Source organism: Orcinus orca, chromosome 11 (genome assembly GCF_937001465.1).
Source record: "Orcinus orca chromosome 11, mOrcOrc1.1, whole genome shotgun sequence".
In the NCBI taxonomy this organism is placed as follows: domain Eukaryota; kingdom Metazoa; phylum Chordata; class Mammalia; order Artiodactyla; family Delphinidae; genus Orcinus; species Orcinus orca.
In genome coordinates this window covers 69,439,700-69,451,938 of record NC_064569.1, presented here as the reverse complement: position 1 = coordinate 69,451,938, position 12,239 = coordinate 69,439,700, and the positions used below count along the sequence as shown (strand labels likewise).

General features: G+C 36.5%; 2 protein-coding genes across 5 annotated transcripts in view; one reads left to right on the top strand and one right to left on the bottom strand.

Annotated features, from left to right (window-relative positions):
• Positions 1–12,239, bottom strand: part of NTS (neurotensin) — a 71,561-nt gene that overhangs the window by 44,837 nt on the left and 14,485 nt on the right. The gene's annotated exons all lie outside the window — the stretch shown is intronic.
• RASSF9 (Ras association domain family member 9) overlaps positions 1–12,239 on the top strand; it is a 30,553-nt gene that overhangs the window by 8,059 nt on the left and 10,255 nt on the right. Inside the window, exon 3 of one of the 3 annotated variants that reach the window (XM_033407138.2) lies at positions 7,517–7,589. The exons of the other annotated variants lie outside the window; for them this stretch is intronic. The gene's annotated coding sequence lies outside the window, so the exon portion shown is untranslated. The remainder of the gene's footprint in view (positions 1–7,516; positions 7,590–12,239) is intronic. 3 annotated transcript variants of the gene reach the window in all.

Genomic DNA, 12,239 nt, shown 5'->3' with positions numbered 1-12,239 from the left:
CATGGTGCTAGGACATAATAAAAGCTCAGTAAATATTCACTCCTTGTTCAGACCTCTTGGATTAAATATGTTATGAAGTATATCTAAGTTTTTAACACCTAAACATGATATTTGTGGCTTCAAAATCTCAACCTTGACTCACTAGAACTTCTGTTCTCTTTTCCTGATCATCACTGATCTCTTTTCCTCCCTGGATACAAAGAGATACATTATAAATTACTGAATATAATTAGAAATGAGTCTATAAATGTTGTGCAATACTATCCTTGGATCTTGATGAAACATTTCAATTCTGACAGCTTTTATGTTTAATCCTCACACCGCATCTGAGCAAAATTATGAGACTATTAATGATTTTGCAATGCCTAGCATAGTTTAAGAGACAGTTCCTTATGTGTCTTTGTGGACTTTTGATAAGAACAAAGGATACATAATTTGAATATTTTAGTGTTATCTTTGTCTAAAAATATGAGAGATTGAATTGGATACTTAAGGTCCCTTTCATCTCTAAGCTTCTGTGGTTTTAAAATTTCCTCTGCAGAGTAGAATTTAATTCTCTTGTCCTGCTTTTTTTCAAGAAAACTTTTAAAAATAGAATTGAAAGAAGGATTTTTTTGGTAATTTTATTTTACATAAACATGATGCATTGCCACATAACCTCCACCAGGAAAGGTACCATTACGGTAAAAGTCAAATGTGTTTATTTCCAATTATAAAGACATATGATTAGTTTATAAATTATAATATCTAAGAATTATTGAGTGTTTGCTAAGCACAATTTTAAGTTTAGTAATACAAATATAAGAATGTTAGGAGTAGCTATCTTTTTATTTTATTTCTTTAGGACTGGTAAACTCTGTGTTTTGTATTATACCAAACATGCAAAGACACCACCTCATTCTTAAGGGATTAAACTCCTAATTGAGAAAAGAGCACTATAGTTTAGTATCTCATGCATGAACTTTTTAAAAAATCACTCTTCCATGGGGAACTACCGTTGACAGGGTAAATAAAGTTATATTTATAATACAATTTATAAAATGAAAGTATAATGTCTTAGGAAGGCTGTTCCTCTATAGAGTAGGTGTCACTAAATGTTTTTGATTGACTCTAAGTAGAAGTATATAAGAGAAGTGAATGGAGATAAAGAAAAATAAATGGAGCATCATCACATTAGATAGTGTTTATGAAACTTCCACAGTTAGGGAACAGGCTTGGACAAGAGAAGGGAACACGACAAGGTGTACAGAAAGATGTAGGAGGGGCTGAAGCACACAAAGCTAGGAATGACTCAGGATAGTCAAAAGAAAAGAATTCAGGAAGCAGGCAGTAATATGGTCAGTTTGGTGAGAATCCAGAATCTTGCTTGGTTGGAGAAAACAGTATTTTACAATTGAAAAAAATGTTAAGGATGTGTTTATATAACAGTAATAGACTTACAGTCAACTGTAATTGACTGCTATTTGTTCTAATAATCCTATTAAACTAGTCAGTGTATCAGCTTATAGAATTAAGTTATTCTTCTATTTTGTGGATCTTTTAAATGGTAATTCCACTAATGCAGATAGTGGTCCAATTTCAACAAATTTTTATTCTTACTAACGATGGTATATAATCGGTAGGAATTTTGTGTCTGGGGTTTATTGATGGACTGCACAGTGTATGCTTGCTGTTCTCAACCAATGACTAAGACATTTTACAGCCATCTCCAATACCTTTGGTTACTCATTCACTCCTCATTTACTCTGACATTTGTCAATCCTTCTGGAATTCCCTGCAGTTATGATTAACTGAGAGTACTTTAAGATCTAGCAGCAGCACATCAGTTTGGGGGAGACCACAGTCCTCAATAGTAGAAACTGAAGATACCTATTTTTAGCTCTGCATAAAATTACATTTGTGTGGAACCTATGAGAAGTGCTATTGAAAAACCATGGATGTCTTCATGGAGTAGACATATAATAACTACAGTCTCATATGAAGAAAAGAGTTGTGTGCCATTAGAAAAAGCACTTATGAAGCTATACGGGACCTTTGAGATTTCATATTTTTTCAGAGCACAGGACGTTAGCCACTTTACAGCAGTGGACCACAAAGTATTAGCTTTAATTTCTTGACTGCTTGTTCTTTTACTCTAGTAGTGAAAGTCAAAGAACATTTTCCTAGAATTATTAATAATCGGCATGAAACTTAGACTAAGTCATTTTTTTTTTAAATGATCGTTTTTAGTGGTTCTACTTTTAGTTAGGAGACCTTGCTGTAGTCACAGTTTAGAGAATTAAGTAAGCTGGCAGCTTGTGCTATATAGTGCTTTACATATCTGAGCATATTATAGTATTGCTTTCTTATCTACCTTAGCATCTTAAAACAGAACATTCTAAACTATCCCACCGTATCAGGTTGGGCATCTACTTGTATATATTTCCCTTTTGGGGACTCAAGATACTGGTTATGTGATGATTTTTAAAAATTCAGAAATATCAAATGAACCTCATACTTTGAGGGCTTTATTAAGATTAAATGTGAATCAGATATGGACCATACTTTAAGGAACTTGTTGATTAGTAGACACACAGACATATGTAAATAATTAAAATACAAGGCAGGCATTTTAAAGTATCATAATAAAGTCCATGTATTCAACAAAAAATATTTATTTACCTTATAATGTGTGCTACATGTTATTCTAGGTGCTGGGGATACAGCAATGAGAAAGGCAGTCAAGGTCTCTGTTCTCATTGAGCTTATAGTACAGTGGTGGACGGGCAGACAGTAAGGAAACAATAAATGAACAAGAAATTTCAGATAGAGATTACAGTTATAAGAGTCACTATAGAGGCGGAATTTATAGGAATTCAAAACTGAGTGTATGGGGACAATAGAAAGTATCAGGATGGAAAAAAAGATTCAGTGATAACTACAATTTGGGGTCTGAGTAAATAGGAATATAGTTGCATTATCATACAGAACAGAAAAAATGGCAAGGGTAACTCGGGGGAGGGAAGAACATCAGGGTTTAGAGTAAAAAAATTCAAGGTGTCACTTGAATGTTTCCAAATATTCCACCTCCAAACACCTGGTGTTTGGACACACTGCGCTGTGAAAGCAGCCTTTCATCCAACCTACTGCCAGCCCTCCTGACATCCATATGGGACTGATTAATATGGAACACACTGCACCTGGAATGGGACTTTAAAGGCAAAACACACTGGTTTCCCAGCCAAGGCCTTCACGCTGACTAATCCTATGTTAAACCCACTCATTCTCCATGAAGCATTTCACAGCCATCCTCTTAGTGAGCCTTCAGTCATTGCCTTTGGTTGAAATTACTTCCAAACAAGGCCGTGACTTCCATGAGATCATACATTCTTCTGTTTAAAGACCACATTATTTTTACTTTCTTGTCCCCTAGAGAATAATACACAGAACTATTACATAGATATTGGAGTTCAAATAACATTTTAGTATTTAACTAAACAAAATCTAGATTTTTGGTGCAGGTAAATCATCTAGGTCAGGAGTTGGCAAACATTTTGAGTAAAAGGCCTCATGATAAATATTTAGGTTATTCCAGCCATAATGTCACGGTCTCAACCACTCAACTCTGTCAATGTGGCATGAAAACAGACACAGGCAGTACATAATTAAATGAGCATGACTGTACTTAAACAAAATTTTATTTACAAAAATATATGGTGGGATAGTTGTAACCGCCAGGCCCTAGTTGACTGAAAAATTCCCTTTATATACCTCCCCCCGAACCCCCTTCCTCCTCTCATGCTCCAAAAAATAAAAGAACATTTAACATTTATTGTCTTAGGCTCTTAGGCTTCAAAGATGAAAGAGTCAGTCCAGGACCTGACTGGCAAACTAGCAAAAAACGAAGGTAGAAAATGCTACCACTCAATGTACAATGGGTTCTGTGGAAGCATCAAGAATGGGCATCCATTTCCATCTGGAGTGGCGGGAATGGGGTTATTCAGAGATGATAAGGGAATTTTCCTAGAGGAAGCAACATTTGAAACAGAGTAAGAGTTAGATGAAGAAAGGGGAAAAAAGGTGTTTCAAGCCAAGGAAATAGGTTATGGAAAAGCCCAGAGTGAAAAATAAAAGCATGGCAGATACAGTGCAACCCAGTCTAGCAATTCATAGGGTGATAGATGTTACAGTGACAGCCAGTTACCCTCACGTTAGATCTGTCAGAGATCAGCAAGATGTTAGGAATAGCTAGCTCAAGGTGTCTATTACAGAGTGCTTGGCTATCAGTTGGAGGAATCAGATCATGGAAGGAATTCTAGGAACAGGCAGGAGAGAAACAGAGAACAGAAGAGAGAGTAAGAGAGAGACAGACAGAGAGGGGAGGGGTGATGAGGGAGAGGAAGAAAGGTAAACAAATTGAAAATGCAGGACTTGGAAACCATTTAAAGATTTTAAACAAGGAAGGTACACAGCTAGATTTGCAGTTTAAAAAGGGAAGCCTGACAGTATTATGGAGCACAAATGTGAAGTGGGCAGGAGTTTTATCATAATATAATATGTCCTAACTTATTACAGTAACTTATTGTAAAACTGGAAGTTGTCCGAATTGTAGTAGTGGTGATAGATAGGAGGGTGTATATTTGAGACATTTGGGAGAAAGAGTAAAACAGACATGGGGACTGGTTGTTAAAAGGGAATGAGATAGACAAAGGAATCTAGGAAGACTCCCAGTTTTCAAACTTGAGAGAAAGGGTGGGGAGATAGTGATTACATTTAGTAAGATGGGAAATCAAGAGGTGGAATAGTTTGAGATATGAGAGGAGAGGATGGTGAATTAGTTTTGATGGGCCAAATTTGAGGTGGCTGTGAGTAACATAATGATCAAATAAACATGTCAAAACAAAATTTGGAATATTGGTCTGGAGCTCAAGGGAAAAAATAAGTAAATTTGGGAACTATCATCATTCAGTTGGTTGATAAAGTTGTGGGTGATATTACAGTCACCCATAAGGTGTATATAATGAGACAAGAAATGAGTCATAGAAACCTGCGGGATGCCTATTGTATCAGTTATCACTTACTGGCAATAAGACATCATAAAAATTAGTGGCTGAAAACAACAATGTATTATTTGCTATGATTTTCTGAGTAAACTGGGGTGGTTCTTCTGAGTTTTACTCTGGCTATCTCACGAGCAGTGGGTTAGTCAAGGCTTAGGTTCCGATGGGACAACTGAGATGGCTGGGTCTCTCTCTCTCTTGATGTGGTCTTTCATCTCAAGCTTTTTCATCAAACAGCAGTCTCAGGACAGCATTACAGGAAGAAGAAGGCAGAAGCTGCAAGGTTTCTTGAAGCCTGGACTCTAGAACTCGCACACATGGTTTTTACCATATTCTATTGGCCATACTTAGTCCCAAGGTCTAGTCGAGCAAAAATAAATAGACTCCATCTCTCAATGGAAGGAGCTACAAAGAATTTGTGGCCACCCCTGCATGACACCTACATTTACTGAATATGCAGAGGAAGCAAGGCCCATGTCAGAACTGAGAAGAAGCTAGAAAGGGAAAGGAAGAGCCGTGGAGAGTGAAATCAAGGAATGGACTGCTGCAAGAATGGGAGGAAAAGGTCACAATGCATAATATTACAAAGAGGTCGAGGCAGATCAGTTCCAAAAATGGCACTTGGGTTTGGAGGTTAGATCTCTGGTAAACCTAGGAAGAAATATTTCTGTTGTGGGTGTGTGTGTGGGGGGTGGAAGTCACTTTATGGTGGTTGTTCCTGGAAAGAGGTAAACTAGAGAAAGTGACTGTGGGTTATTATTTGAGTCTGTGAAGGGAAGATAGTTGAGGTGTGTATGTGGTCAAAGGATGGTTGTTATAATGTGACCTGGTAGCAGGAAGGCCCAGAAGTAAAGGTAGAAGATAACATGAGTTTAAGAAGGGATAAATTATGAAGCAAAGTCCTAGAGGAGGTGAAAGCAGTGAAATTCAGAGCAGATTAAAGAGTTAAAAACTTTGGCAAAGTAAATGGATGTAAGATACTTTTGATGTAGATGACCAGTATTTTTCTCTTATCAGTGATGTTTTCAAGTAGCTCCTTTTCCTTAACAAAATGGCATGACAGGCCCTGGTATATTCTTGTTTCTAAAAGTTATTAATTTTTTGTTGTTCTTTAGGTAATTGATTTGTGACTAATGTGAAGAGCTGATTATTTTCAATGAAGCTTCCAATTGGAAGTCACAGTTTATTACTGTTTATTATAGAGTATGTTCAGAACATGGAAATCAGGGATAAAGGAGGTCATCTTGTATTTTCAGCTATCCTGCTGGATAATTCAAATTCTTACATATTTCTAGTGCCATTCAAATCTGCCAACATATTTCAGAATACATTTAGAGAGGGAAGAGTAGGTGGCTGCAGGCAGATACAAGCTGAAAGTCACCATCATTAGGAAATAGCTTCCACTAAGAAGGCAAAACCAATTACGGGCTTAGCTGCCAAAAGAAAAACTGTTAGTAGTTGACATAACTACAGCTATCGTTAAACTAAATATTCAGGCTAGGTAACTTTCCTTTAATAAATATGCTTTGTTATTATGAAATATTTCTTTACAAAGTATAAATCAATAAGGAAACTTTAGGTATTTGCCAGGCACAGGTAACACTTGGAAGTTAGCCCTAGAATTTCCAATGAGAGTAGATATTTTCTCAGCATTTCATCTAGTAAATACTACATGTTAAATATTTACATTTTGAGTAAAATCAATTTCTGGAATCTGAACTATGAGCTTAGTTTACTTAACCCCCCCCATAGTCCCCAATACACATTCTTTACATATCCCCTTCCCTTTTCTCTGTTTATGGGGATTATGTACAGTATTATAGCTACCCTGCAGGTATGGAATGTCTAGGGTTTTTCTTGTCCTACGTGACTGACTTATATTATTACTCCCTAGAAAATTAAACTGGTGTTAGTAGAGCACAAAACTAGTGATTTTTTTTCTATGCGTATATATGTATAAAATTTTAATTTTCAAGGTAGTTTTAATTTTTGACTGCCCCAATTTTTCATAGAGTGATTAATTTTCTGAAGGACTCCAATTTTAAAACTGTTTTAATAAAATGTCAATAGTCTGTGTTTCGTGAAAATTATTTGATAGCATTATTTTCATGCTTCATCTATCAAAACAGTGATCCAGATTTTCATAGAGACCTAAGGAAAGACTTGTATTATTTGTGGCTGACACGCCCTGTGATTATCTTCCTGAGACTGCAGTACTGTGATCTCAAAAAAATGTTACTTCAGAGGGCATGTGCCATACTCTGTGCAAAATAACCAGAGCTGAGTTAGCTTGTGGGCCAGAGAGTTTCCTCACCATTTGCCTGCTTCATTAATTTTAATTTTGCTTAAACTTTATGTTGTGTGTCTGTGCGTGTGTACTTTACAGAAGGAATCAAAATTGTCACTTAATATCTTTTTTTTTTTTTAATTTTATGCACAGTGTAGAGGAATAACAAGTTTTTCTTGACGCTCTTAAGGTCCCTGACTGGCTCTGAAAATTAAACCGACCAAAACAGACTAACAGGAGAAAAGAATTCAAGTTGACTTAACGTAAGTTTCGCATGACACAGGAGCCTTCCTAAGGAAATGAAGACCTAAAAAAATGGTTAAACCTGTGTTGTTTTATGCTAGGTTTAGTGAAGAGTGGACATTCATGGAGAAATGTGGTAGGTAGGTCAAAGGATATGAAGTAAGCGTAGTAAACTGGGAGACATTTAGCAGGGCCTGTTTGGTTGGATTCTTCTCATCCCTTTGTCTTCAGAGATAAGGACACTCCTTTCCTTCAGGTATAGGAAGGGTATCTCTCAAGTGAGGGTGTTAGGACCTGTTTCAGGGGAGAGGCTTGGGTGGAAAGTCCAAGTGAACTCCCTGTTTCTCCCATTTTCTAAAACACCTTCAGCTTACCATATTCAGTATACCAAGGTGCCATATTTTGGGGTATCATGTCTTGAATCCCGTCAATAGTATATTTGGTTTACATCAAATGCCTTCAGGGTGCCTAAGGTGATCAATTTTTAAGTACAGAAAATAGCCAAAACAAGGGACTTCCCTGGTGGCGCAGTGGTTAAGAATCCACCTGCCAGTGCGGGGAACGTGGGTTCAAGCCCTGGTCCGGGATGATCCCACATGCCACGGAGCAACTAAGCCCGTCCACCACAACTACTGAGCCTGCTCTATAGAGCCTGCAAGCCACAACTACTGAGCCCATGTGCCACAACTACTGAAGCCTGCGTGCCTAGAGCCCGTGCTCCGCAACAAGAGAAGCCACTGCAATGAGAAGCCCACGCACCACAACCAAGAATAGCCCGCACTCGCCACAACCAGAGAAAAGCACGTGCGCAGCAATGAAGACCCAACGCAGCCAAAAATAAATAAAATAAATTTTTTAAAAATTAAAAAAATAAAATAGCCAAAACAAACTTAAAATAGGTTTTTTTGTTTTGCGGTACACGGGCCTCTCACTACTGTGGCCTCTCCCATTGTGGAGCACAGGCTCTGGACGTGCAGGCTCAGCAGCCATGGCTCATGGGCCCAGCCGCTCCGCGGCATGTGGGATCTTCCCGGACCGGGACATGAACCCGTGTCCCCTGCATCAGCAGGCAGACTCTCAACCACTGCGCCACCAGGGAAGCCCAATTACTACATCTGAACCAGATTTGGTATCTTGTTTTCAGAGATAAAACTTAATGAAACATGTTGATTATTGTATTAGGCAATAGGGAGTTCCTCAGTGTGGATTCAATTCTAACTCATTTATCCAAATTATTCTTATTTTCCTTAGTTCCACATTATCCTTATTTTCCCCCACTTATTAGCTGAGGGTGGTATTGAACAAGTCCTTAATCTCTTGTGACTCAGCTTTTTAATCTGTGAAATGGATTTTACTATAGGACCTATCTGATAGGTGACAAAAATTATATGAGTTAGTAGGTATAAAGCACTTAGAACAATGTCTGGCACATATTAAGCATTCAATAAATGTGAGCTATTATTATCTAATGTCTCCTTTTACACACATCCCATTGTTCTTCTCCCTAGTCGCCTTACTATTTTTTTCCAAGTAGCTTTTCCTCAAATACCAGGCCCAGACATAATCATGTTAAGTAAAAATCTGAAAGGGTCTTCCTTACAGACAAGCTCCAAATCAGCATCCTGTCCCAAATGAATTCTCATGAGGCTCTTTTACCTAATCTGACTTTCTTCAAAGGGTTATGGGAATTGAGAATGAACTGAAGACACTGAGGTCAACTTCTGCATCTTATTATTGTTTATTAAATATTACTCAACTTTGATAATTGTTGTTTTTATTCTTTAAATTTTGTAGCATATTTATACAGAATGTATCTCATGATTTCCAATAATGTTTAAGACGATCTTGAACTTTTAAAATCTCTTTCTCTCTAAACATATCTTTTCTCCTTCCTATGTATGACACATATCTGAACGTAAAGATCATCTTTTTTGTTTTTAAACTTACTCCCTTAGTATTTATTCTTTCTTTTTTAATACATTTTATGTGTAATGTGTGATGTGTATACAAGCATTTTTACACAGAAATGATATAATTTTTACATCTTTATTTTTCAAAATGAATAGTTTTACAGTGTATGAATATAGATCTTGTTGGATTGTTAATAACAAACAATGCTGGATGAACAGTTTTATAAGTAAATTTTGATGCACTTTTTTTTCCTTATTAGTTATCCATTTTATACATATTAGTGTATAGATGTCAATCCCAATCTCCCAATTCATCACACACACACAACACACACGCCACTTTCCCCCCGTGAGATCATCTTATTTTCTGTAGCATTTTACCCTCAGCATTTGTTTACATTTACTAAAACTACAGTTCTGTTAAGAAATGAATGTTGAATCCAGTTATAAAAAGTTGTACCATAATTCAAAAGGACAATTTATTTGGGGGATAACTTAGAATGGATTCAGTTGATTTACGTAGAACTTTTTTGTCAATCGTTTATTTAAACTTTTATCTTTACCAAATTCTGTCTTGAAATTTCCGTGTTTGGGTCATTACTTTTCTCTTAATAAAAGCCAATTATAGTACACAAATATAAATTTTTCTCTTACATAATCATAATGAAGTTAAGTAATTTATTACCTAAACTCACTGTAGTTGTACTGTGATAATTTTGATTATTGGGAAGAGATGCTATTAAATTTGGAAGTTTGATCTTTTAGTTCAAAAATAGCTGTGACATGTAATTTAAACCTTCACCATCCAAACTATTTGTGGCATCCTCAGGATTTTAAACTTCATAATTGGTATAGAACTGGATTTGTATATTCAAATACCAGTTTATAACATTTGGTATGGAACATGATTCAGTAAACTTGCTCTTCATCATCACCCATCTTTATTCGTTAATTAATTATATGCTTTTATTCAAAGCAATGTGACTTTCTACAAGGTATTGTTAGATTTGAGCCTGCAATAAATATACTGAAATCAAATTTCTTTTATTGCTGTTTTATTGCTCCCATTCCTAATCATCATTTCTGAACCTTGCATTGTTGAGTTAGTCTATTCTAAGTGTTATTTACTGACATTTTTTTTTTTTTTTTTTTTTTTTTTTTTTGCCGTACGCGGGCCTCTCACTGTTGTGGCCTCTCCCGTTGCGGAGCACAGGCTCCGGACGCGCAGGCTCAGCGGCCATGGCTCACGGGCCTAGCCGCTCCACGGCATGTGGGATCTTCCCGGACCGGGGCATGAACCTGTGTCCCCTGCATCGGCAGGCGGACTCTCAACCACTGCGCCAGCAGGGAAGCCTTCAAATACTATTCTTAATGAAGAAGGAAGATTTACTATTTCTTAATGAAGTCTGTGAATGCAAGTTTTTTCCTGAACTAAAATTAACCCTATTTTGAATATTTGTGTTTCTATAGCATCTTAATGCAAATATTAGTATTCGTAGGACCAGCTCTGGGATTAACAGAGGGAAGTCCAGTTAGGCAGATTAATAATAATAAGCATAAAGATTGGCTATGGGGTGAAAGGAGAAAAAGTTCCATTTGCATTCCATTAAGTAGAATACCAACTTGTATTGTTTATTTTAGTCTACTTGAGATTGGAAATGTTTCCCTTATTTGTTATTTTTATTTTCATGTATTTTACTCATAGATTCTCCAGAAGATGTAAGAAGAAAAGGCTATAGATAAAGCTGTGATGAAAGTATATTTTGTTGTAAATATGGATCAGGATTCCTCAACAGCACAACTGTTGACATTTTGTCTAGATCATTCTTTGCTCTGCCCATGCTAGTGGCACCCCCAGACCCTAGTGTGAAAAAAAATGTCCTCACACATTGCCAAATGTCTCTTGGGGGGCAAAATCACCCCTAGTAGAGAACAACTGGTTTATAAGGAGAGTATTCAGTTTAAATAATAAGTAATGGTAATAATAAGTAATGGTAAATAATAAGTAATGGTAAGTAATGGTAGATATTAAGTAATGGTAATGGTAATGGTAATAAAAAGGAAACAGAGAACTGTCTTCGGGCATTGGGCCAACATTCAGATATGCCCCCAATATGCCCCCAAAGCTTCACAGGTCTTTATCCTTTAATCTGTTGGAGACTTGTGCGTCACTATTTGCAGACACAGGTGCCACCAATAGCTTGGAACTGAAAAAGTTGTAACTCTTGATTTCCAAGCATGGAATATGATTCTGCAGAGAGCCAAGCAATAAGAGCATTTCAGAATCACTCCTATATATGGCAGCTAGATTGTGTTAGTATCATACTTTCCAGGCTGGCTTAGGAAACAAAGAATTATAACATAGGTTCTAAAGAAAGATGCACTCAGAAATCCAAATATTTTCTATAAATACCTGTAGGTTGCTAATTTTCATATACTGTGTTTTAGAAGCATATCATAATGTAATTATTCTTAATTAATTATTATTTTGATGATTCTTATTTTTTTGAAAGTAGGGGTCAATATGAAATATTTGTCCTGATAAGTTTTATACATCAAATTTCAATTAAACCTTAATGTCTGCGATACTAGGAAGAAATGTTGTCCTTTGAGTTATTCTCCTGGGCCCCAACTTCAATGCCTTTTATTCTTTCCGGACAACTGAATAAAGATAACCAAATATTATCCATTTTTATTTTTCTCTGCCTTCACACAATCTTTTTTCTGTAAATACTTATTTTGTGGGATCTTCAATTTGAT